General features: G+C 37.4%; 1 protein-coding gene across 3 annotated transcripts in view; it reads right to left on the reverse strand.

Annotated features, from left to right (window-relative positions):
• The window catches only part of LOC121294655 (dual specificity protein phosphatase 8-like), a 75,538-nt gene extending 59,416 nt beyond the window's left edge, over positions 1 to 16,122 (reverse strand). Inside the window, exon 1 of one of the 3 annotated variants that reach the window (XM_041218603.1) lies at positions 16,001 to 16,122. The gene's annotated coding sequence lies outside the window, so the exon portion shown is untranslated. Of the gene's footprint in view, positions 1 to 9,722; positions 9,739 to 15,984 lie in introns of those variants that run through there. The other 2 variants (XM_041218605.1, XM_041218604.1) reach the window with 2 other exon arrangements.
• Between the last annotated feature and the right edge of the window lie 10,436 nt (positions 16,123 to 26,558).

The following is a 26,558-nucleotide window of genomic DNA, read 5'->3' on the forward strand; positions in this document are numbered from 1 at the left end:
TTACAGATGACATAACGATGTTACTGGAGGGGCGTGACTTCACCAGGATACAGGAAGTATAATTAGATGCTAAAGAATTGTAGAGAGTAGAGAAAACTGAAAATGGGCTAACAAAGTGCTCCATTAACGTGCGTGAGGAAATGATGCACATGCATTTCAAAGGGAGTACCGTATTGGCCTAGCAGAAATCTCCCAGCCTTGCTCCCTGTGGGGCTGTCAGTTTGTTAATGATACACATAGCTGCCTTGCCACTCTGCTGCCAGTGCAAATTAATCATCCTGGGGAGCATACTACCTGGACGGCTGCAGCAGAAGCTTCCACAATCTACTCTTATTGCTCCTCGGATCTGATTTGGTGGAACAATTAAATCTAGCCTGTTTCTCCAGCTGCCTGCGGAGACCAAGCCTACTGCAAAGCTAAAACATTCAAGAGACAAGCCTCCCTTCCACTTGGATATCTGTTCTAAAACCCAATCTGTATTTGTAACCAGGAAACTGTGGTGGGATATAACAATATACTGTTTTCTATGTATTATCTTTATGTCCATGCTAAGGTCAATTCAGGGGAACATTTCTCAAGACATAGCCTTTATTATTTTTATCACAGGTCACAAACCATCCACACGCATCATCAAGAACATGTGGAAATTAATGTCCATACCAAGGTTTATCACAGTATGACCCATGTAGGTTAGGGATTCCTCCACTATTTTTCCATTGTCATGGATAAAAATGATTAACTCTTTAAACAATGCAGACCTGTATAACCTACAAAAGACAGCACTAGTAGTACAGTATAGGACAGATAACAGCAGACCAGTAAACTAAACAAAAAGAGTAATATTTATATAACCAGTATGTCCATCCCTTGGGCAGTCTTGGTTGATTTGATAAACAGATTCCCTACTTGGATATGTTTAAACATTTTATAGAGCAGGGAATCCACCTGAATTGCATCAGACTTGTTTATGGGTAATCCCAGCGAAGGTGGTTAATGCAACCTAAGGAGAAATTCCTAATGCTGTAAAAACGAAATAAACAAACACATTTGTGGCTTATCCTGGTGGGTACAGGCTTATCAAACCAACACTTTAATGCTAATGCAGTTAAAGTACCTACATAGCTATTGCAAACGGTTGCATGACATAACAACGAGTCGAAGATAGTGCCAACATCACTGCGTGGGCCATTACAGCAACTGCCCATAACAGTGCTACGACATCACCACGGGGGGCACTACAGCGCCGCCCATAACAGTGCTACCACATTAGCGCGTCGAACTACAATTCCCAGCAGACTCTGCGAAGTTACCAGGAACTCGGACACACGACGCAGTCAGAGCAGGAAAGGATGCAGCTGTCATGCATTCGTATTGGAGACCTATTCGTGGTAAACGGCGACGAATGCAGTTGGTCGCTGCGTTCACATTACTCCTAAAAAACCTGCATTGCTGTCGGGAGTCTGCGCCTGACGTCACGGTCTGCGTAGACGGAGCTAAGACACCTTTGGGAGGTTTCCCAGCACAGTCGACTGAGCAAACATGGAAACTGACTTGATTTGTGATTGGAGAAGACCATAGTTTTTTTTTTTTTACTGTTCCCATCATAACTAGACTGGTAAATAAATAATGAAAAGACTTACTTCAGTAACTCTAAGACCATCTTTTATTATGAATCTGTTTAAGCATTTAAAGTTATGTACATCAGTTTTATATGGAGAATATTCCACGATAAAAAAAAAATAATAATAAAAAAAATAATAAAATAAAATAAAAAATACAGGAATAAATAAAAACATGTTGAAATGAATAAATTAATAAATATAGAAATTAATACATAAATGTTGAAATAAATACATGTACATTTATTTAGTTATTTATTTATTCCTGTATACATTTCTTTTTAATTTTGGCATGAAATATCCTCTATAGTTTTACTAGTCCCATTTGAAAATGAAATGCAAATATATGTACCAGTATTTGTCAGTCACAATACAATAGTTGTAATTTATACAAGCTCTCTTTCTGTGTAATCACACCCCCATTCAAGGTGGCGCTATGATGATTACTAATCCTGCATGTTGGTCTCTACGCCCCTCTTGCACTGGTGGTGCGCTTCCATTGTTTTGAAGAAGGGTCTGTTCTAGAGCAGCATCTTTTAGACTCTGGATGCATGACCTCTGTTGTCAGTTCCGGCTGCAGTCAAGCAAGTTGCCTTACTCGGACAGGATATGCATGCAGACCCATTTAATTTGATGCAAAGTCTACGCAGACTCTCAAAAGTCTACGTGTCATGAACGCACCCGGTAACACCCAGAGAGCAAGTGAAAAAGAAGGTAGACAAACATAACATGTTTTTTAACACTTAAGAAGTACAGTATTTGTGTGCAAATAGGCCAAAGCAAGTTACACAAAGGTAGAAATAGTTTAAACAATTCATTTGAACAAGCAATGAAGAAACTGGACCACTGTCAACATTTAACAAAAATGATGTGGTAGAACCGCAGTACAAATGCAAATTTTTTTAAAATCTTAATCTGTTTTAAATCTTAATTTCTCAATCTCTCTCTCTCACACTTCGAAGATAATGTTGTGAGCGATGCCACCCAAAAAGTTGGACAGTGAGCGATTGTGTTAATCCGTTACAATCTTTTCTATGTTATGGCAGATTGTGTGGTACTGTGCTCTGCCCTCAGGCAGCAGATTGCCAGCAACACGCTGTTCCATTTTTAATTCATTGAGGGCCTATTCTTTTTTTATACCCTCGACGAACTTCCAAATGGAGGTGTGTTGGACACCAAGGAGTTCCCTGAACACATGGTGCCATCCCTCCACAGAGTTGTTAGTGAGTGGGAGGTGCTGCCAATCACCTCCCACTCCACATGTTTTCGAAATAATCCAGGACTCCCTGCAGTTCAGGATTTGCAGCGAAAAAGGGCATTTCTACCAGTTCTTCGAACCGCCGCACCACTTCACCTGGTGGAACGAGGCGAGGGCAGGAAGCTGCTTTATTCCGAGTGCAAATCTGGGTACTGTTGTAGCTGTCTCCTGACAGATGGGCTCAGGTGGAAAAAACACCCCTGGCTTTTGCAGGTTGGAAACAGCTTTTTGAAGGCATTCAGGGCAGCCTTCTCAAAATCTTTCATCCCAGACTGTGGGTTGAGGTCAGATTTCAGAATCTTCAGAGCCCGGAGGGCACGCTCATATGTTGACCTTGACTCATTTGGCAGGAGGATGAAGGCTGTTGGGATGATGTTGCTCTGCGTACACGTACAGTGTATAACTGCATGAACAGCGGAGGTGAGGTTTTAAAAGTCCCATCCGCATACCAGCTTGGGGACTGAGCCATGTATTTTAGATTTCCCCGTGTTGAAAAAATGAGGATACGGTCAGCTTCTGGGCCACTGACTAACATTAGGAAAGGATGACCATTTGTAGCTGTAGTGTACCTTTGTGGAATAAGTAGCTCCAGCAGATTGGCAGGGACTGCGGGAGCTTGGTCATGCTGTTCCATCTGTATTAGCCACTTCAGGGTGCGAGCCGAGGGCAACTGTCCTGACATGGCAGGTTCCACTCTCTCTATACCCGAGGCGAGCACTTGCTGGGCTCTTTCCTTAATGCTGTTCAGCACCTGCCTTGTCTGGTTCTAGCCATGTTAGGGACGTGGTTGTGCACCTCATGCACATTGGCGATATAACCAAATTCATACATACATACATACATACATACATATATATATATATATATATATATATATATATATATATATATATATATATATATATATATATATATATATATATATATATATATATATATATATAGATAGTAGAGGTGTACTGTGGATATATATATAATAACCTAGACATACACTTATATATATATACATAGATAATTATACTCTATATATGACATCTTCAACATGTACTCCAAGATGTATATTTTGTACAGATCTATTTTTTTTTAAATAAAGTGTTTAACTTTATATTGTTGTCCTTGCTTCTCTGCCCTGTTGTATCTCTATGAACCTACTGTTTTCTTTCAAGCATGATACTACATCCAGATCGAGTTCACTTTTGTTGTTTGAAATTAAAATGTTGTAGTCAGATAATTCCCCTTTATGTACTTACTGGGCACGTAGTTTTTATTATTATTATTATTATTTTTTATTATTTATTTATTTATTTATTATTTTTTCTAGTACTACTGCTAATCAGGGTCTGTAAACTATTTCTTACAAATACATAAGAGATATTTACATCCGCTAGTATTTTTGAATTATCAAAGGCGCAAGCTTGATCCAATTCTTCCAGTGACAGCGTGAGACTTGCAGTACTTTCCCCATTCCCCTGTATCTGTATTCTGAGCAGAACCTTTTATTATTATTATTATTATTATTATTATTATTATTATTATTATTATTATTATTATTATTATTATTATTGTGCATTCATATCTTTATTTGAGCGAGTTTTCCACTCTCAAGGCCTCAGCGTTCATACCCTGTAGCCACTCACTCTCAGCCACATGAAGCCCACTACGTCTCACAATCACAGATCCAGGGAGGTGGCACTTTGTTTCCTTTGAGTCGGAATGCCTTAAACGCTCTGGACAGAGCTGAGCGGGCAAAGGCAGTCTAAAATATAACAATGCACACAAATTCACTAGTTTGAAAACAATCAACATTATGGTTATGGTCAAGTTTAGAGTGGTGTGGTTCAATTACAGAAACATTAGGTGAAAGACAATGGCACTGGCTCCTGTCTTGCATGGTGCCAGCAGTCATCATGAGAGATTCCCCTCACAGCTCTGCACCACAGGAGCGCACCTCGATCTTGACCTGAACACCCCCTGCCTGCTATTCCATCCAGAGCCTCTCTCCAGTAAAGACTGCAAATTCTACCCGAAGCTGTGGTTGTTTTGAGATGTGGAAAGATGTCCACTGTAGGGCTAAGCTGAGAGACAACCAAACCCATTTCAGCCAAGCCTCCAGTATGGAATGGAAGGCTAGTGAATACAGATGCGCTGCCTCATAACACCTTGCTGTCCAGGTTCCATGTCACCTCAAAAATAATACTGCTCTTTTGGTAGACAACTGGCCTTATTCAATAATCTTTAACTCAAAGTTATTTAATTAATGTTTTTCCAAAGTCTGTTTTTATTAATAAAATGCAATTTGATGTTCATGGAACTGTTCTAGACTTAAAATCAGTGCAGACATATATAGAGGGTCCTTAAAATCGCATTTGTATAAAATGTAGGTTTTACCAGATTCTAATCCGAATGCAATCCGATACATCTACAGGTGTATGATAAAAGTTTGGTTAAAATGCTAAATCAAGGCAGACAGGCAGACTGACAAACACACTATCTGTTTATTGCTGTATTTATTCTAATTTAAAATGTCTAGTGTTCTACATAGTGTATTTTTCCATCAAAACAAACAAACACAATATAGAAATGTATCAACTAAACCCAATGTTGCAAGATTATGACCTTGATAAGTTTTCTTTCAATTCTTTTTGGAATATTTTATTTAAAACAAGGATTGTTTAATTTATATAGATAATATTTCTGTAGTGTTGACGTCGTGAACTCATGCCAAGCCATAGGGCTATTCACTTTATGAGCATCGAAGAAGGCCCAATAATACATCATGCACTCTCCTGAAGAGGCAATATGAAATTGAATCCACATTCTGCACTACTTTTCCTTCCTGAAGTTGATACTGCAGTGTTTTGCCACGCCTGGGAAAGATGTTAACTAATCCAAGCGCTACAGTGCAGTCCAGACGTGACATCTTGTTTTTCTTATTTTTCAGCTATCCAGGTCATCAAAAAATGCATGCTCTCTCTCTCTCTCTCTCTCTCTCTCTCAATGGAGGGTGAATGCAAATAGAAAATAAAAACATCAGAAAAAAAACGAGCAATGCAGCACTTTCACTCACACATGGTAATCTAGCGTGCCTGCTGTGAACTGCAGTGTTTTATTACAACCTTCCTGTCTCAGTCATAAGGCAGCAAACCCTTTACTGCAGCACAAGGAACTGCTTAAACCCACTGCCTTTCACTGCAGTCCAGCACTCTAACCACTGAGTTACTCAACACCACTGCCTTCCACACTGCAGCCCAGCACTCTAACCACTGAGCTACTCAATCCCACTCCAACCACCGAGCTGCTAAACCCACTTCCACACTGCAGCCCAGCACTGTCACCACTGAGCTACTCAAAACTACTGCCTTGCACATTGTAGCCCAGCACTCTAACCACTGAGCTACTCAATCCCACTCCAACCACCGAGCTGCTAAACCCACTTCCACACTGCAGCCCAGCACTGTAACCACTCAGCTACTCAAAACCATTGTCTTCCACACTGCAGCCCAGCACTGTAACCACTGAGCTACTGAAATCACTGTACCTGCAGCCCAGCACTGTAACCACTGAGCTACTGAAATCACTGTCTTCCACACTGCAGCCCAGCACTCTAACCACTGGGCTACTGAAAACCTGTAGGTACCAGTGCTAGGATTAGTAATTAACAGGTTGAGACACCCCCTTCTCCCTGCACACTGTAGGTAAACACTCCTTTCACTTGTCACTTTCTACTGCTGACGTAGCATCTGCACCTACGAGCGCCCGAGAACCACCACCCCCTCCAGCGAGCAGCAGTCAGGCTGGGGTTATTGTTGCTGTGACAAAACCATGACTTACAGCCAGCTGACACCTGAATTAACAAGACGAGAATGACAGGTCAAATGGTTTCCTTTCTCTTTAACAGACAAGCTGTTTGCTAAAAGAATAATGTTACAAATACTCTGGATATCAGCATGCACAGACAGAGAAGCTGAATAATTGTTTAAACATTAACCAAATGAAGCCTACTGTAAAAATAAATTTAAAAAATAAATTTATTTCATTAAATGTCTACTTTAAATATCTATGGTGTGAATATGTATGTAACAGTATCTACTGTATTTAGTACAAATTAGTTACACTATATATCTATGGTAAAAAAAAAATTCTTGGAACCAGGTTTAGTAACTGCTGGTGTACAATTATGAAACAAATTACTGTGCCTGTGTTAACTTAACTAACTTAACTAATTAACTAATTATTATTAGAATAACATGCACACTTTTTTAGGACAATTTTAGGAGAATCTATATGATAATATAGAGAATCTATATTATACAATGCTCAAGGTCATATCAGTCAACTGGAGCAGTATTGACTCTATAGCAAAAGCACAAATCCAGCCCAAAACCATGCAGTTACATTGCTAAGCCTGCAATTATAACCATGCAGTTACACTACATTTTTGCATCACAACTGAATATCACAATTTCTCATTTCTAACACCAGCACACTGTAATATTCAGGTCTGCAGAAAGGCAATCACTGAGAAGCCTCACCTGGTAACCTTAAGAATGACTTGTTTTAGGCTTGTTTTTACTATTGCTGGTCGCATGTAAATATTCACTCAGTAACCAGACGCTGCCACTTGGTTATTCCATATGTATACTATGGTGTATTCAATCACGTTTGTGCTATACAGAGTAACAACCCAAGGCAATCCAGATTTTTATACATAGTGTGTATACATAGGAGGTTATATTTGAAAATTACAGTAATATTTAGCAATGCAATTTTAATTCATATTCATTTACAGTTAAACTTATCAAAGGGATTCATACTGTGTAAATTGGATCTGATGGTACTGTATTAATATGTATTAATAATAATAATTTATTACACTGATAAAGCGCTTTTCTAAGTATCACAAAGCACTGTACAATTTAATCTCATGATTCTTTTCCTTCAACTATGTATTTACGTCAACATTGGGAATACAATGACCAATAATTGATGGGACAGATGCACAATTTTTTTTTAATCTATTTAGAACTTAAATGATATTATGTATTTTAATTTTTTGACTACTATTATTATTATTGGAGCATGTTGACAGAATAATCAATCAAATATCTTAGAAGTCATCTTTGATATATAAATGTAATAGTCTCACTTAATACCAGGACAAAGGCATCTTGTTATTTCAGCATATGCACTTAGAGTTTTACTGTGTTCTTATTTTTGCATTAATAATTTACTTTTAATATTTAATTGAATTCAGTCAGATTTGATTTATGGATTAATAAAAATGGTACTTGCTTTATTAATACTACTACTACTAACAATAATAATAATAATAATAATAATAATAATAATAATAATAATAATAATAATAATAAAGAAATATGATGGTAGTGTTCTGGTTAATTGCAATAGCAAACCTACGGTAGCCTTCTCTATTATTCTGCGGCTCCTATATTGAAGATGATGCAATTCCCTTGGGAATTAAACCTAGCAACAGAGGCTCCAGATTTCAATAAAACAAGAACGAAATTAAAGAAAGAAAAATGATTTAAAACTCTGGAGGTAAAACAGTTGGCCACAAAAATGTAACCACCTGCCATATGCAGCACATATCGTACATATATTCCTCACAAGAACAGTTAATGTACTACACACAGGTCAAGAATACGAGGCAGACATTCTGCACTATATAACAGCTGCATCTCCCAGTTGCAAGTCGGTTAACATGGGCAAGATCTGACAGACTTTGAAAAAGGCTAGGTACTCAGTTGGCAGTTGCTTCTATATTGAAGATGACTGATGTTTTATGAGGAAAAAATTCAAAAGTGAATCGTAAAGCAATTGTGGAGAACAGACTTTGCTGCAGATTTCAGCCCCACACATCTGACAGAATCAAAGGCAGAAATCACTGAGGAATGGCCACATATCATTCCAGAACATTTAAAAAACCATGCAGATTTGTTATGTTGAATCAGTTGTACCCTACACCCTACTGAAATGGTAGATGTTTCTTTTACTTTGTCCAGCCCCTTTATATCCTGACAGACAGGTTTTTAAACAGGAGTTCTGCTCCATGCAGAAAATAAATACTTGTCTGCAGTATTTGAAAGATTTATGAGAGAAGATGCTTCATACAAGATCGTTTCTTCACCCCAAGTATACCGCTTGTGCTTTGGAATGTTTTCCCCAGAAACAATGCAGAAAAAATGTAGTTCCCTTACTGTGTTAACCTTACAGCAGCCTATAAACCGACAGTGAATGAGTGTCATGCAGCAGCTGAAACTACAATGTGGGAATGTAAACAAACTGGATAGCCAACAAGGCCAGAGTTGAAGTTTCGTGCACAAAAGGGTAACCTATGTAACGGGCAGAGTTGTCATTATGGATTGACCTGTCCCCTGTTGGTGAGATGAGATGAGATTAGATGAGGTTAGGTTAGGTTAAAAGCTCTAAAACCATGAATGCAGATGAGCCTGGCTCTTTTGCATTGTGGCTGAGACGCTCGCTTATGGTGTGCTGGGTCAGCAGTTTGTCCCAGCTTCCGCCTTGTTACGTATGGTTGTATGCTTTTTTATCTAAAAACAATTGCCTTAGGCTTTTTTTTACAAAATGTGTTTTCCAATTTTACTGAAAAAACAATCTTGCATGCAGATTCCACCATTTTGTCTTTTTCATAGATGCTTTGTGTTGCTGGAGAAGGTTCCACTTCTAGACATTTTCTAAAATTTGACCACCTTTTAAAAAAATGAAGACCCTAAAATAGTTGCAAACACACTAGCCAAAGCTTAGGGGGAAAAATCATGAGTGATGCCATTTGCATGCTCCATAAAAAGAAAAGGAAACCTTACCACTTGTGATGTCAAAACAGACACAGCGTAGATCAATACTGAGATTTTCAGAGGAGGCACCCCCACAAGAACACTTTACCAAGGTAACCTAAAATAACTCCTGCGACATTCAGGACAGACTCCTAGAGAAAACAATGCTGTATCCACTGTGTTTCTTCCTAACGCAGGCAGGGCTATGCAAATATAAACTGGAATTAGCTTAACATTTGCAGCACCACCCCCCGATGGTAAAGCAAAGGCGCAATGTAGCTCGATAAACGCACTCCATGCTTCAGTGAGCCCTGTTTCACTACATTTAATGGGGTGGGTTAACTAGACAAGAATATGGATTAACCCCATCAGTGCTTTTTTGCATCAACTGAATCCCTTTTTTTAATTTTTTTTTTTATCAGCACTGAGGTATTGAAATGAAAACCTACGGAGATGTAGAAGGGGCTGCGATTGGCTAAAAGGTTGCCATGGGAAACATTGCCTTACAGAAAGGTGGATTTGGGTTAGGACTATTGTAACAGCGGCTATAGTGATTAAAACCAGTGGTACTGTACTTTTTCACTTGAGTTTCTTGACTGAATATTATATTGTATTCCTAATGCAAGGCAGCATTGAATAAAACACTTATTTTTGCTTGCAATAAGAGTATTGTTACCCGAAACTCTAAACTACAGTTGCCAGTCTCGGTGAAGTTTTATATAGTAGAAATGTAGGTATAATGAAGTTTTTATGTTGTTCATAACCTCCTAATGCTGCAGATATCTACTACCAAGCAATTTCAGGAACTTGTGTCCCAACAAATGAAATACTGTTGGGAGAATATAAACAAGCTGGACCTCCAGTAATGCTCGAGTAGGCTATGGATAAGGCTAAAAGCCAAACAAATGTAGTGAATATAGAATTGGTTTCATATTTTAACAAACTACAATGTATAACATTTTACCACAGACTATACCAGATCTCCTGGTCTTCTTTAAATGAATACCAAGTACTAGTTGAAGACTGTTTTCATTTAGTATTATTTGTGAAAACCATTTGGTGTAATAACATAAAACTATCATAAATGAAGACAAAACTTAAACAAAACAGGAGCATACTGTCACACTAGTTACAATCCCATTAGTCTGTATTAAAGAACCATGTAATACAAGTATTATAGCTACATAATGTATTTGGTTTTGGACAAGAGAGAATACAGATTGTAACCTCAAACCAAATCTTAAAAACATGATTACAGCTAACGATGCAAAATGCGAGTACTTACTTTATTTTGTAAAGTTTTTAGAGAAAAGACCAACGTTTCAGGTTTTCTGAACAGATTCCCATTATATTTAGTTTGCTAAAACTGTATTAACCTAGTTTATAATGCAGTGTTAAAAAATTCTGACACCTTCCCGAACTGTTGCCTTTTCTAATTATCAGCTATGAGCTGTTATGAGGTATACGCCACCAGGATATACCCATATTTAATTGGATCTATCACACACATTATGTGACAAGTACTTATTTTTGTTTAAGGTAGTGAAGTCAAGGGACCAAAGCAATGGAAAGCAATGACAGAACAGGGATTGGACAAAAACTTGAAAAAACATTGTACTGTCAACAGGCTCATCGTAGGTAGTCCTGGTGGGATGTATTTGATGCAACAAGTCTGTAAGATGTTAAAATTGCTCTTCTGAGGTTTGTCGGAAACACCTGCCAACCAAGCCCTCGATTAAAGTCAGTCGTATTTTGCCTTACCCTTTGTGACTGAAACATAATGCATGCCATTTGCATAACATTAGGATTAGTTTCCATAATATTACAGAAGATGTCAAGATTTTTGTATTCAAACTGCATTCTTTTGACAATTAATTTAAAATCCAAATGAATGGCCTTTACTGAAAAGGAATGCAATAAGAACGCACTTTGAAACTGAACATAATTTGCTAAATTAATGTTTCATGCAAAAATTCTGAATCCACAAATGACTGCAAAAATATTGCATTCCCGGTATGTATATATGAATTAAAAAACAGCTCAAATTAGATAAATTGAATTAAAATGAGGTCTGCACAATGTCTTACAGGGTCCACTGTCAAAAACCTCAGCAAATCATCCCGTTGGTTCCCAATTATATTTTATATTTCTACAGATTATGCTTACTTGGCTTAGACCAGGAAGAAACACAAAGCCCAGTGAGTTAATTTAGATTTGAATAAGGATGTCTTTATCTGCTGGTGATCACGGCTCTTAGTAAATGATAATGGGCCACTTCGGCTGGTTTAGCTGAAAGCAATAGAAGGGACACTATCGCTGCAGGAAACAATGCCTTATTTTAAAAGACAAGGGTTGGAATATAAAAATCATGACTGTCTATATGTAAAGGATGACATCATGGCTAGAATTAACCAGGGATGGAGCAGGGAGATACCACTAGGTACACATTGCACAGTCTCACTTCCTTTAGCTTTCTGTGTATTAAAGGGCAGGGGTTCAAGCTTTAAAAGGATACCAACATCAGTTGTCTGGGTCAGTGGTCATCAAAATGGTAATTTCTGCAAACAGAAATGTTCTCTTTCAAAGTTAAGACGTATTAGAAATGAAAGGCACGGGGCTCCTGAGTGGCGCAACCAGTAAAGACGCTCCACGTGGAGTGCAGGATGCACCCTATAGCCTGGAGATCGCAGGTTAGAATCCAGGCTATGTCACTGCAGACTGTGACTGGGGGTTCCTAGGGGGCAGCGCGCAATTGGCTGAACACCGCCTGGATAGGGAGGGCTTAGGTCAGCAGGGTAATCCTCAGTTCACCACATACAAGCGACTCCTGAGGCCAACAGGGCGCCTGCGGGTCTGCTGTGGAGCCATTCAGATCTGTGTTGTCCTCCGGCACTATAGGTCTGATGGCTTTGCTGTGGATCCGCAGTGTGAAAAAAGCCGAAGTGGAAGGAACGTGAAAAGGTTACTAAAGCAAACAGGTTTGGCCAATTGAATATAAAACCTTAGTAAGCACCCCATCTAGAAAAAGGGCATTCTAAATCATAAAGGTGCAGCTGCCAACACAATATATTTTTGATTTGTCTGCTCAAATGTCATTAACCTAATGAGAAGTCTCAGGCTTGGAGGAGCTAAAAATAAAAGACTACAGAATGATGCTCCACAGTCTCCACTTGGCCCCCTCTTCCTTGCACCAGTGCACTAATGCAGAGCCTTATTTGTATACTGGATCTATTTAATTATGCACTTGATTATGATAGACAGGCCGAGAAAGCCTTCAATTATTCAGAGGCCTTGTATCACCATGGGTGTACTCTTCCAGCACAACAAAACACAAAACAACATAAACACCTTGCGAGCCAGCCCTTGAAAACAAGTGAAAAGCAGTCCGAATTTGAAAATATAAGGAACAGCACAGTCGTCAGAACATTATTAAAAATCTTGAGATGTATTGTATAGCTGTTGTTTGGTAAAGAAATTCTGTGTGTGTGTGTGTGTGTGTGTGTGTGTGTGTGTGTGTAATGAATTTAAAAAGGTAAAATGGCAGGGCACCACTTTTTTTTTTTTTTTTGTGGAGTTGACCAATGTTTGTTGGGGGCCGTCCTAAGACCACCCAACTAATTTCACTTGTGACCTGAGCCATGTTTGAGATGAAAGGCCACCTGAATTACAATACATTACCATTTATCATTTTAGATTTCAAGGGGCAACCAAGCATACCTGCAGGTAATATAAACAAACTGGACTGTTAACAAATATTTGCTTTAGTTTCACATTTAATACAACTGGTGCACTGCTTTTTTAAACAAATGGTACTTAAAATAAATACATTTACAAAAAGCTATGTTGCCTTTGTGTACAGTACAAGCTTCAACGAGATTACGTTTGCTGGTATATATTCACATCTCCATGCTACACTCATTACAAACCATCATGTAACTGTTTCTGAAATGTTAATTAATGTGTATGTGATGGGCACACCAAAACAAACCAGGATACAGTACAACGACACATACTTTTTCCCCTTATTTGATCAGCCAAAAAACAATTTACCTTGGAATGGAAGAGAGTATCATTCTCAGCCAGTACAAATGCAAATACATAAGAACTGCAGGTATAACAACATACTGAACACGCTTATTAACAACTGAGTCTCCTTGTCTTCCTTAATAAAGTCTATAATAACCTTGTTAATGTAGTATACATTAGGAGACTGAGTGAATAATTCTATGGCATTATTAGGCAGGTACAGATGCAAAATGCTTGAATTTCTACTGAAGTATCCAGGACATGCAGATGTATATGTAGGCTGCTCTCCACATAAGTTATGTAAAACCCCCAATACGCATTGAAAGAATCTGAATGACTTATCATATTTATATTTAATGCGTGAAGAATATGCATAGCAATTTTGCTGCACAGCTTGAGTTCACATGTTATCACAGTCCTTGTACTTCGCTGGTTCCATTTGTCTCAATGGTGAATTGTGAATATGCTGCATGTGGTAGCTATGGAATGCATCATACAAATGCCAGGGCACCTAACATGTGGTAGGCCCGTGGATTATCATACAAATGCCAGGCACCTAATAGTACACCTGGGATTGTTTATAATGACCATAATCCTTTTTTTTTTTCAATTTAAAAAAAAATATATATATATATATATATATATATATATATATATATATATATATATATATATATATATATATATATTTACACCCCTACACTTTTTTAAACAAAATGTACAGTTGAATCCCCTCACTTGCAATGTGTGATTGTTACTGTTGACTGTTGCATTTTACTCACCCAAAATATATTTCACTCACATAGTGTCAAAATTGAAGAGTAAATTACTGTAATGACCCAAACCCTTATCTGGGGAGCTGTGTGTATGTATGCATAATCATATATGTGTTTATACTGTACTGTATAAGTGCATAGGTAGATACCAAATATAAGGTGTTCTGTACCAAAGATACAGCCTTTCCTAATAGAAGAATCATATGTGTATGTTATGTTGTGTGGTTTTTGGTCTGGTTTAGTTTTTCATGTTTATTGTATTTGATGCATTTTGAAATTGGAAAAGAAATGCATTGTATTCTGTGTGACAGTTGTGTGTGTCTTTGTATGTTGTACACATGGGTCAATAATACAATGAATAATTAACCCTGGTGGTAAGTGCAGCACTTGAGTTCAACTGATACATTTCCTAACCCCATAGCAAACAATGAATAATAAATAATGAATGGCCAAACTGAGCAGTATTTCAAAAATGTTCTTCAGTGTACTTTCAAACCAACAGAACAAATCGGGGGCAATATGATACACAACATGAATATTAAAATTGCAATAACCCAATTATTAAGCGTACCATATCAAATCACCATATTAAATATGCAGCTACAAATCAGCAAACAAACAAAAACAGCCATAATCAAGCTTTTATACTTTTAAAATACTGTCTGTCACGCTTTGTTTTCATAACCAGCTAGTATTGTTGTTACTGATCTATGTTGCACTAGATTTATTTAAAACGCGTAGAAATAATATACAGTGACAACAACATACACAATACCGGCTCTTGTGTTTGTAGTTAGAGGGATCTGTTAGAAAATACTTCTACTTTAAACCCGAACTTAATAATTTTACCTCATGGGATTTAACGCGCTAATTGTATGCATATTTGTGTATATTAACAACTATTATCAGAGTTATTTTTTTATAAACGAGCAAGCTCGAATTCTAGCAAATACAGTAGTAGTATTATTAGAATTGTCAACAGGCAGGCAATGCTGTCTGTGTGTCTGTGTGTATGTGTGTGTGTGTGTGTGTATTATATATATATATATATATATATATATATATATATATATATATATATATATATATGTGTGTGTGTGTGTGTGTGTGTGTGTGTGTGTGTGTGTGTGTGGCTGGAGGTGGGGGGGCTGCAATGCAAGGACAACCGGGTCGTAAGGTTCCTAAAAATGAGGCAAATGTGCAATTACCTTCCTCGTCAATGTGTATACGTGGGGAATGGTGAAGAAGAAAAAATGGGGAAACTACTTAATAATTTACAATGCGCGTGATTCATAGCCATGAATGATATAACAGCAGTTCTGGGATCGCCCGTGTTCACCCCCACCCCCTTACAGTAGCGCAGCGAGATGAAAACATTTATGTACGGCATTACAAACGCCCTTCTAACACGCCACACAGTCGCTATGTACAAAAAATACTAATAACACAGATGAAATGAAAACTGAATAAACACGCAGCAAAACACGGACCTTTAAATAGACTCACCTCCTTTATTTCCACGTTGGCCGGGTTGCTGCTGCTCTCATTGCCACAGACTGCAATAGTGACTGTGTATGTTAATTTAATGCAAATCGTGGTTAGGAGGAGATCTATGGGGGAAAAAAAAAAAAAAAAAAAAAAAAAAAAAAGAAAAAAAAAACTAATGCACACTACTGTGCTTATTTATTCGTTTATGTCACAAATGCACTGCAGACAAAAACCCACAACCGTTATTATAATGATATATTACAATACTTAATTTCCCTTGTGTTTAAAGAGCTGCAGTGTGCTTCAGATTGGACAGATAAGCAATTTGCATTTACAGGGTATTAGCGACCCAGGAAAACAGAAGGTGCACTTTAGAACTAAAAATGAACTAAGGATGAGGTCATGCTTCTGGGGGAAAAAAAAAAAAGAACAGGTTGACGTCAACTTCAACCAATCAGAGCGAGCGACTCAGGGACAGGGTGACGTCACCTCTCTGATCCGGCAGATTAAAGGGATAAAAGGCCAAGTGGAACTGCTAGCTCTTAAAGGGAACTCACACGCTCACATACTGTGTATTCATGTTTTATGTAAAACACAAGTATGCTTTCTTTACAGAAATGGTACCAATATGTTTGGCACAGGGGGAGGATGGAGTCAGACAGCAGAAGTATTTGGTTGTACACATGTTTAAAATATGTTTTATACATTTTAATACATCAGTTGGATATATGTTTTCTGTAAAATGTTACCAGTATATTAAAAGTGGATTTTGCTACCAACAGTCTTTTTGTGGTTTCTTTCTAAATAAGAAAACCCCAAAAAGGATGCTGCCAGTAGACTTTACTTGTTCTAGATTTTTTTTCATTGTTATTTCTCATCTTTACTTTTCTTTGCCAAGCTTTACTTATTCTTTATTGTAATTTTCCATGCTTTTACCACAGATACACCAGGCCCCACAGTAAACAGTTATAGTCTTTCATTGCTGGAAGCAGCTGTCCTGGAACTGAAAGGGTGCCATGAAGGACAGCCTCTCTGCAGTAAACGCTATTGAACCCCTATCTATCAAGACAAGGCCCAGGTATGAGGTTGCCTGGCAACATGTTATGGAACAGGCACTCTTGGTAAACAAACTGAAAAGAGTTAATTCCACAGTATGAGCAGTGGAGAGGGCCCCATAATAAACAAGCAAATGCTGTATGGTCAAGTGTGTACCCTGGGTCAATATCATATTTAATATTTTTATAAATATACATATATACAATATATATAAATATACAAATATACAAATATATATTTTCTGTTGGTGGGGTGGGATGGTTATGTAAGGAATTACCTCCTCTCCCCTTCCATGGTCCATTCCAGAACTCAGTAATTACCCTAAAGGCAATCTGACATGTAGGAATACCGGTCAAATGCCACTTTATTAGGAACTTAAACTTATTACATACAAGAAAATAAATCAAACTGTAGGAATAGCCCCAGGTAGTAAAAGCAAATAAATAAATAAATAAATAAATAAAACATTTGAATGATGCAAATGTGGCAACAGCAATTTGAGGGGTGATGTCTTGGTTAGGGCAAATACATTTGTGTGCAATGTGAAGAAAAGTCATTACTGTTATGTAATTGTATTGTCATGTATTGTAATAACAGTAAAGCATTAAAATCCTGTTTGAAATTCCAGCAATGCCTTGCACTGGTGCACTGATCATCGGTGGTGGTGTTCTGGTTCTCAGGTGCTCATACTGGTTCAGGGGAATGAATGCTGGTTGAGGAGCTAGGAGCTAGTGAAGGTTGCCCAACCCCCCCCCCCCCCCCCCCCAAAAAAAAAACAGGTCCATTAAAAATTCCTTCTCTGTAAAGTCAACTGCTTGATATCGACTCTCCAAATGAACCTCATTTATTGCTGTAAACCTTGTTTGGTGTTTTATATATCATACTGGGTGCCCAGTAAAATCGTGCATTTTCAGCTGTGGTTTCTAACTGGTCATACTGTTTCAAGAGATGTTTTATGTCTATAGTTGCCTATACTCATAAATAATGTAAGCAGTGCTGGGCTGAGACCAGTAAATATGTGTTCCCATTCCCACCTTCTTGGTTATCCGTTCACTTGGTTTTCCTTTCAGTGGATTATATATTCAAGGACATTTCCACTGATCAGAGGCTTCTAATGCAGTCTTTGAAATATAATGTCATTCTACACAGTTCAGATAACATCAGCATCCATACTTTCACTGGGCGCAGTGCAAATGTTTACATTCTTTCAAAATACCTGATTAACTTGTCCTAGAGAAACATGAACTAAGTACTGAGATTAACTGGCGGTCTGACCTGTTTTAATGTTTGGGGAGCGTCTGCTTTTGTGGAATGGTTTGCTTGGATTTGAAGGTCAGACATATCTATTCAGGGATGCCAATATATTTTGTTTTATTTGCTCCTATTTTTAACATATCAGGGTAACACTGAACTTTTGAGAAGATTTTCTCATTAAAATCTATTGCAAGGAAAAAAAAACAAGGAACACAACCCTTTCAACATATATGAATGAATATCTTGATCAAGTGGAAATATTTTGGAATGTTTTCAGAGATCACGACCACCACCTAGTGGTTAAAATGTGTAATACATAAATACTGTACCAGTAAACTAACTCACATGCTCCTAATAATACATCAATACATTCCCTTGTTTTCTATTTAATAATAATAATAATAATAATAATAATAATAATAATAATAATAATAATAATAATAATAATTTTATTTTTCATCTTATTCATTTTAGGGAAAATATTACTTTGGGGTAGTTCACCAATGACTAAAAATGTAGTATTTAAACTTTCCACAACTCTATTAAAAATAGATATAACAACATGTTTCCATATTGCAATATTCCAGTACAAATGTTGGACCAGAATTAGTAAAACCTGCTCCTTCAATTCACTAACAAAAAACCATCACAGCAGCAAGGAAATATCGCAAAAATAAAAAGGCCTGAGGTCATCTTTGTTAGAACCTCCTCTAGTGCCCTCTGGTGGCAAGACATATCTCTACTCGATTTTAGCATCTCTTCATTTGTCATGAGGCCATTACATTGAACAGCTCAAAAAGTAGATCATCCATTACCGATATCAGATACCGATACTATGGTTTCCTAGATTAGCCATCAGTAAGCTGCTTTGCAATGACACTTCTGTTGGTTTGAATGATTGTATCCATGGAGATAGAATGTGGTGACATCACTATGTTGTTTGGCTGAAGCATGCCCATTACAAGTTTTATCAGAGGAATGGTTCTCGAAGGATTCCAGGTATCCCTATTGCCTCAGTGGTTGTTGAAGTTAGTATTGGTGATTTTCAATATAATTACCAAACAGCTCCAGATACACCCCACGAGAAATTACAACATTGAAAACAATATGAAGTGGACCTTGGGATTGTTGGTAACCATGGTAATAAGACATCACTATTTATATTATTATAAATTAATGAAAATAATGACCACAATCAATAACATTGTTCAAGTTCATCCCAAACATTCTCAGTTGGATTAAGATCGGGTATCGTGTTAGCCTGACGTCACGATGATGTTTCTCAAACTATTCACGCACAATTCCGTCAAGGTGGACTGATGAACTATCATCTTGAAAGTATAGCCATCACAATCACTGTTCAGCATTGGAACCACAGATCTCTATAGAGAAACAGGTTTCTTTAGAATCAGGAAGCAACAATCACTATGAGAGCACAGGTTTGTAACCTATTTTGAATATCTAAAGATGTGATGTCAGTTGTTTATGTAACAGGTGACTTTACAAATCAATACTGCTGCCTAGGTAACCCCTTTATGACATAGTGAGGAAATTGATTTTAAAAAATGCGTTTAACTTTAGCTGCTACATTTAATTCAGCCATAAACCAGGCATGCTATCTTTGCTTTGGCTAGGGTTTGTTGCAGGCAGACGTTTATTGGGGTATCCCTTCACACCAACCTTTGTAAGTAAACATGACATTTCAATTCTTATTCCAGTCAGGAGAACCCTTTCTAGTTCAGAACAATTCCGAAGCGTTTATCACAGCATTCTGATGTTCTTGGTGCTGGTGCTCGGCCTCACATTTCAGGCAATTTGAATGCCAAACCCTTAAAGAGGCTGAAGGTGAGGTGGAGGTTAGGGAAAAGCATGGCACTGACTGCAAAGAGAGGTCGCTTTAGTTGTACCTAGCTTGAAAACTAGTTACCACTGATTGAGGTAAACATTCTGTGAGTGCTCAAGAGACCTTTTGTATTGTTATAGTGATTAGAAGTTGATTTGCTCAACCTGTACCCCGACAGGAGAAACCACTGCAGAGTATTGTACAGCACTGGGGAATCACCATGGATAAACCACCTAGCATAAGTGGCTAACCCTAAAAATAATTGGTTGATGTGATCCATTTGTACTAAAATTCTCAAACAAATCCCGAGTGTGGCTTATCCCAGCTGGATATAGGCTGATCAAATCAATTCAAGTCTAGTTTAAAATAAACAGTATATAAAATATATAGTATATGGGCAGCTGGCTCTTTGAGCTAAAATAAATTATATATATATATACTACTGGTTGTGTTTACTTTTCTTTCTATACATCTGAAGGAGGACTTTTGTCTGAAATATCCTGAAATAAATTATTTTGTAATAATTTAATTCTTTACATAAAATAAAACCTTTACATTTTTTTCATTTTTGTACAATGCAGTTATACCTATATAAATGATGTACATATACAATGTTTCATGTATTATAAGGAGAACACTTTTGACATGAAGGATCTTGAAGAAACATTGACGTACTGGAAGTCTAAGGTAACAGAATGAATCCCTTCTATAGTCTTGCTTTTGTAATGGTTTTTCTTACATTTTTAGAAAATAAATCACAACCAATAGGTAAATCAAGATAGTATAATCAATATAAAGTGATTGATTTACCCATTTACTGTGAAATAGATGTAATATCATATTTATGTCTAAATAAAACAAAACAGTGCAACTCATTTAAGCTGGGAACATGGGATTATTATTTTCCTATCTGTATTTTATTTTTCAGTCAGAAAAGGAAGTGGTTAAAGATATTATAAACATAGTGATGGATGAAGAGTTACTTCACACAGGCATTGACCCTAAGGAAGTATGTCTGTGTTTGCCTGTCAGGCTATCTGCCTGTCTGTCTCTTACCTACAATTGTTTGGTAACCCATTGAATTCTATGTTGTTAGGAGGTTTCTTGATTGTGAAAGTTGTAAATTCATTATCCAAACACCCCTTGGTCTTTATAATAATAATCTGTAATAATATGCTTGACAGTTTTGATTGAACAATCACATTCATTAATCACTTTTCTTATACCCTACACTACCTATATAGTGCACTGTAGCAGGATAGCGTCTCGAGTGAGACGTCAGAGACAAGAAAAGCTGCAGTTTAAGCACTGTTCCGCCCTTTATTAAACAAAAAACAAACAAATAAACAGACACAAGGGCCAAAATATAAGGCTTAAACAAAGCAGTACAATAAGTGACTGTAGGCTAGGGTTGGCAGAAAGGGATCAGAAGGTTTGAATCTGTGTCAGACCTATCAAAGCAAAAGGTTTTGAAGCAACGGGTCGAAGCCTCATCTGAACCTAAATTCCCACGTCATCATGCTTTTGTTTGTCCTGTCCCATATGCGTAACATAACACCAGAGATGGGATGATGATACCTGTTCGTTTGGATGGCTTTCAAAGTGTAAAGCCTATTCTAAGGTCATTACACATGTGCATTATTTGTATCTTTTCAGACTGAAGACGAGGAGCTCTCTGCCAGTGTTTGTGTTTCAGCAAGTGATGAATCAGAACCAGACTTCTACTTTATTAAGGAAGTATGTGGCTGTCTGTCTGTCTGTGTATATATCCATAATGCTGTCTGTCTGTCTGTCTGTCTGCATTCTTCAGATAATGCCTAGCTGATATAATAAGAACATAAGAACATAAGAACATAAGAAAGTTTACAAACGAGAGGAGGCCATTCGGCCCATCTTGCTCGTTTGGTTGTTAGTAGCTTATTGATCCCAAAATCTCATCAAGCAGCTTCTTGAAGGATCCCAGGGTGTCAGCTTCAACAACATTACTGGGGAGTTGATTCCAGACCCTCACAATTCTCTGTGTAAAAAAGTGTCTCCTATTTTCTGTTCTGAATGCCCCTTTTTCTAAACTCCATTTGTGACCCCTGGTCCTTGTTTCTTTTTTCAGGCTGAAAAAGTCCCTTGGGTCGACACTGTCAATACCTTTTAGAATTTTGAATGCTTGAATTAGGTCGCCACGTAGTCTTCTTTGTTCAAGACTGAACAGATTCAATTCTTTTAGCCTGTCTGCATATGACATGCCTTTTAAGCCCGGAATAATTCTGGTCGCTCTTCTTTGCACTCTTTCTAGAGCAGCAATATCTTTTTTATAGCGAGGTGACCAGAACTGCACACAATATTCAAGATGAGGTCTTACAAGTGCATTGTACAGTAATGAAAAAATGAACCTGGTTGAAAGCTCAGGGATTAGTAATATATGTATTTATTATATTGTTTATTTTTTGATCAGCTATTTGTTGGCTAGCGTTCAATTCCTCTATGTGTCTCCTTTCTATTATATTTTGGCTTCCAAACTGGACCCACAAGTCATTTGAACCTGACTCCTGTCTGGTAACTTTCTGTAACCAGTTAGCATTCTTTTCTTTTATAAACACTTCACCTATCCTGGTCTCCCACAGCTGAAGAAATATACAAAGAAAAATGTTTAACACAGAAAATTACAAGTATTACCTCATTAATTTCTCTCTACCGTAATTTTTACACTATAAAACGCATCTCATGTGTAACAGCGCCACCTTAGGGAACTTGTAGAATACTATTAAAACCACCCTTCTGCTTATGTCATGCACGCAACACGACCCACATACTCTCACAGGAGCTATTGCACTATGCAGTAGGAGATGATACATTGCAACACCTTCAGCAGTCGCTGAACTAACATCAAGGTGAGGTACACCAGCGCTATCTCAAAACTTGCTTTAACTACTCCATTTTGAAAAAAAAAAAAAGATATTTTAATAATAATTTACAAACACTGATTCTGCAGCCTTAGTCAAGCCCAGTTTAGGTACACCTTAGCCATGCTATCTAAATGATCAGCCCACTTTAAACCCACATAACTCTATTCATTTCATTTACAGCCAGGTTTTAAACATGTGATGATTGTACATTATTTGATGTGAATAGAGTAATTGAAAAGAGGTTTCTTAAAGAACCCAAGTTATTTTCCGAACCCTCTGTTATATCAAATATAAATGAAGTCCATTACCCTGATACAATATGTACACTTTATTTTATTTATTGTAGCAACTTAGTAGTTCCGTCCTTGCTGAGTTCAGTTTTGTCTTCATTTCCAGTCAGTAGATGAAGATGTTCAGGAGACTGTACATTTAGTTACAAACAACGAAATAGCTCCAGAACAGGTGGCCCAGGTATGTGTCTGTCTGTTGTTTTCATTTTTTGAAATTGCAAATTGAACAAGGCTGCACTAGAGGGTATCCAATAGATTGTCCGTAGTGGATGTAAGAAATACCACATTTGTTCTGTATGGTATTTGTTTTTGATGTATTTCTGAATCCAGAACATACTGTATGTTGCCCAGGGGCATGTAATGGTTACACACTAGTGTACTGGAAATAGACATGATTCTAGGAGGCCATAAGGGTTCTTTTTCTGAGCTAGTGATCACTGAAAATGATCCAAAGGCAATCTAAACAACACCAATAATACATCAGTTATGATAACTCCAAGTTGCTCTTTGAAAATTTGGACTGAGCTGGTAAATGGAATTGATCTAATACTATGTAATGCATTTGCTCTGTTTTCCAGTCTAGCTCTGGAGAAGAATCTGAAGCAACTCCTTCAGACTTCCCCGCACAGGTAGTGGTAGCTTAGTGGTACAGAGGAGTGCTTGTACTGGTACTTGAGCTATATCTTGAGATCCAAATGTGATGACATTTGTTAAGGGCATTCTTTAGTTCCTTAGATACAGTTATATCAGGAAATTATGTGAGCTGATATTCTACACGCTTTCTTGTCATGGTGAACTACTTTTTAAATGCTACTGACACCTGTAATGTGGAACTTGCATCCTTGGCAAGGAATGTGTGCTACTGCCAGGTCTTGTTCAAGTTACCACGGGCTTCTGTTTACAAAATACAGTGTGTAGAGTCTGATTTAGGTAATTAATATAGGCAGAGTGGGACACTAGAGGGCGCTGTTGCATAACACACTTACAGAGTGTATGGAAGATAAATGATTATTACATAACCTGTTACTGTTCACAGGACATTGTCAGACCCTTGACAAATGCGACAACTATTCAGGAAAATGTTTAGTTGTTTCTTTTGAGTATTGAACCATTAAGATATTTTGTATAAATGATTACAGTGCATATTATTTTGCCTTTAGCAGTGTCTTGTGCACAGAAAACATTCACACAAATGCCATGATACATTCAAAATTAAGCTGCAGTCAAAGTACTTCTGCTCTTCTTTTAACTACAAACAGTAGACAATGTCTACAAACCTATCTTCTCTGTAGAATATTAGAAAGAATGAGGTAAACTATGCCAAGGAGGAGAAGTTTAGCTAAGAAGTTTATAAAAAGCACAAGGTTTGTTAATTCTGTATATTTTCAGATGGACAATGTAGAGGTTCTGGAGATAGTAAACTTAGTTAAATGTAACGAGAGAAAAGAAACTGAAGTTAACTGCCCCACAGATGAGGTTTGTACTATCTATCTGTGCAGCAACACAGTCTGGAACTGTCTGGAAATGAAGCCAATGCATGCTACTTTGTTTGATATAAGACTTTGAGTGTTGGCTGCTAAAGGAATTATAATCGGTGCTTCAAAGTCCATTTTATATTTTCCGTTTTATTGCACTAGGAATATTTCGGTTCTTCGCTTGTTTTTTTTCTACATTATAAATACAACGGTACAGATAACCTGCAGCATCCTGGTATCTTTGCTGTAGGTCACAAGGTCTGATTGTAGCTCAAGCATTGAAATGAACAACAACAACAACTAATCTACAGTGTGCTCTTTGAAATATCAAAAGCAAAAAATACATGCAAAGAACCTAAAGCTCTTTAACAAAAGAACAGAGTGGTCAGTGGTATAATTGTTAGTGCTGATATGAGGTACAAAAATTGATTTTAAAACCTGGATTCTCTGTGTTTTTGGTTAATTGGTCAAGTTAGTTTATCCTATAACCAGATCTAGTTTTCTAAAGGCTATTTAATACAGTAAAATCTCTAAATAATATCACCATAATTAACCAATGACAGTACACAAAAACAACTTTTTTATTGTTTGTTATAAAAAAACAGCACTTTTTATAAAAAAAAAAAAAAAAGTTTTCAGAAAGCGTGTTATTAAATTCAGATTTCTATCAAGTCACTAGAGCAACTTTTAATGGAAATTTGTCTGTTCCGATCTCTAGTCTTCCAGATTTGAAGAGGGCTCACAAACTTCAATTCCTCCCCTCGTCTCTAGATCAGACACCACCTCACAGGTACAGTTAAAAAATATGGAAAAGACCTTGGCAGTAGTGGATGCATGACTGGCAGCACACAGACAATGTGTGGAAGCAATTACAAAGGCTAACTTGGTGTCGAGTATGTATCGAGGGAGGTTATGCTAAGGTTATATACTACCCTGATAAGACCATACGTAGAATATTGTGTTCAATTTTGGTCTCTACAAAAAAGTTCAGCAATCAGCTCAATCTAAGGGCAAGAGGGTATGTGTTATGGGGATAATTTGAGGGAACTATTTTGCCTCGAAAATATAAGAACTATCCAACAATAGGAGATTCAATCTAGTCTGGTTTCAATTAAAAATTGAAAAAAGGTTATCCAACACTTTAAACTGAGCTCAGAAACCATGACTAAGTTGGAAAGGAAGTGGAGGAAGAACAAAGGGTAGGAGATAGTTCTCCTCCTGGAGTGGTGAGTGTATGGAATAGGGTGCCAAGCCACATTGTTGCTGCGAAATCAGTGGGATCCTTCAAGAGCCGTATGGATGTTCTGGGATCAATCCATTTTTTAAAGTGAATGTTTTGGATATTATTTGCAGAGGTTGAATTTTAAAAGCTTTTCTGAAGCTAATTAGCTCCACTGTGTCCCTGGTCCCTGTGTTTATTTGTAGGGTCTTGGACAAGGGGATTGGAGCAAAACCCTTGCTGCTTTTAGGCGAAGGTAAACTTTTAATATCTCTACACGTCTGAATAGATATGTATGCCATATTTGCACCAGTTGCAAATTGTGGCTATTGGCTGCCCTACTCGCATATACACAGACTACCTTGCTAATTTCTTTTTTTTTATTTGATAGAGGCTTCTCTTCCGGACAAGTGATGTCTGGAAGGAGCCTTGAGCGAATAAGGAGCAGGTAACACATTTGTATTTTTCATTACAGTAACATATACAATATATATATAAGTGAGTCTTGCCTATATGTTGGCTCAATTTTAACATGCAAA

This window comes from Polyodon spathula, chromosome 19 (genome assembly GCF_017654505.1).
Source record: "Polyodon spathula isolate WHYD16114869_AA chromosome 19, ASM1765450v1, whole genome shotgun sequence".
In the NCBI taxonomy this organism is placed as follows: Eukaryota; Metazoa; Chordata; class Actinopteri; order Acipenseriformes; family Polyodontidae; genus Polyodon; species Polyodon spathula.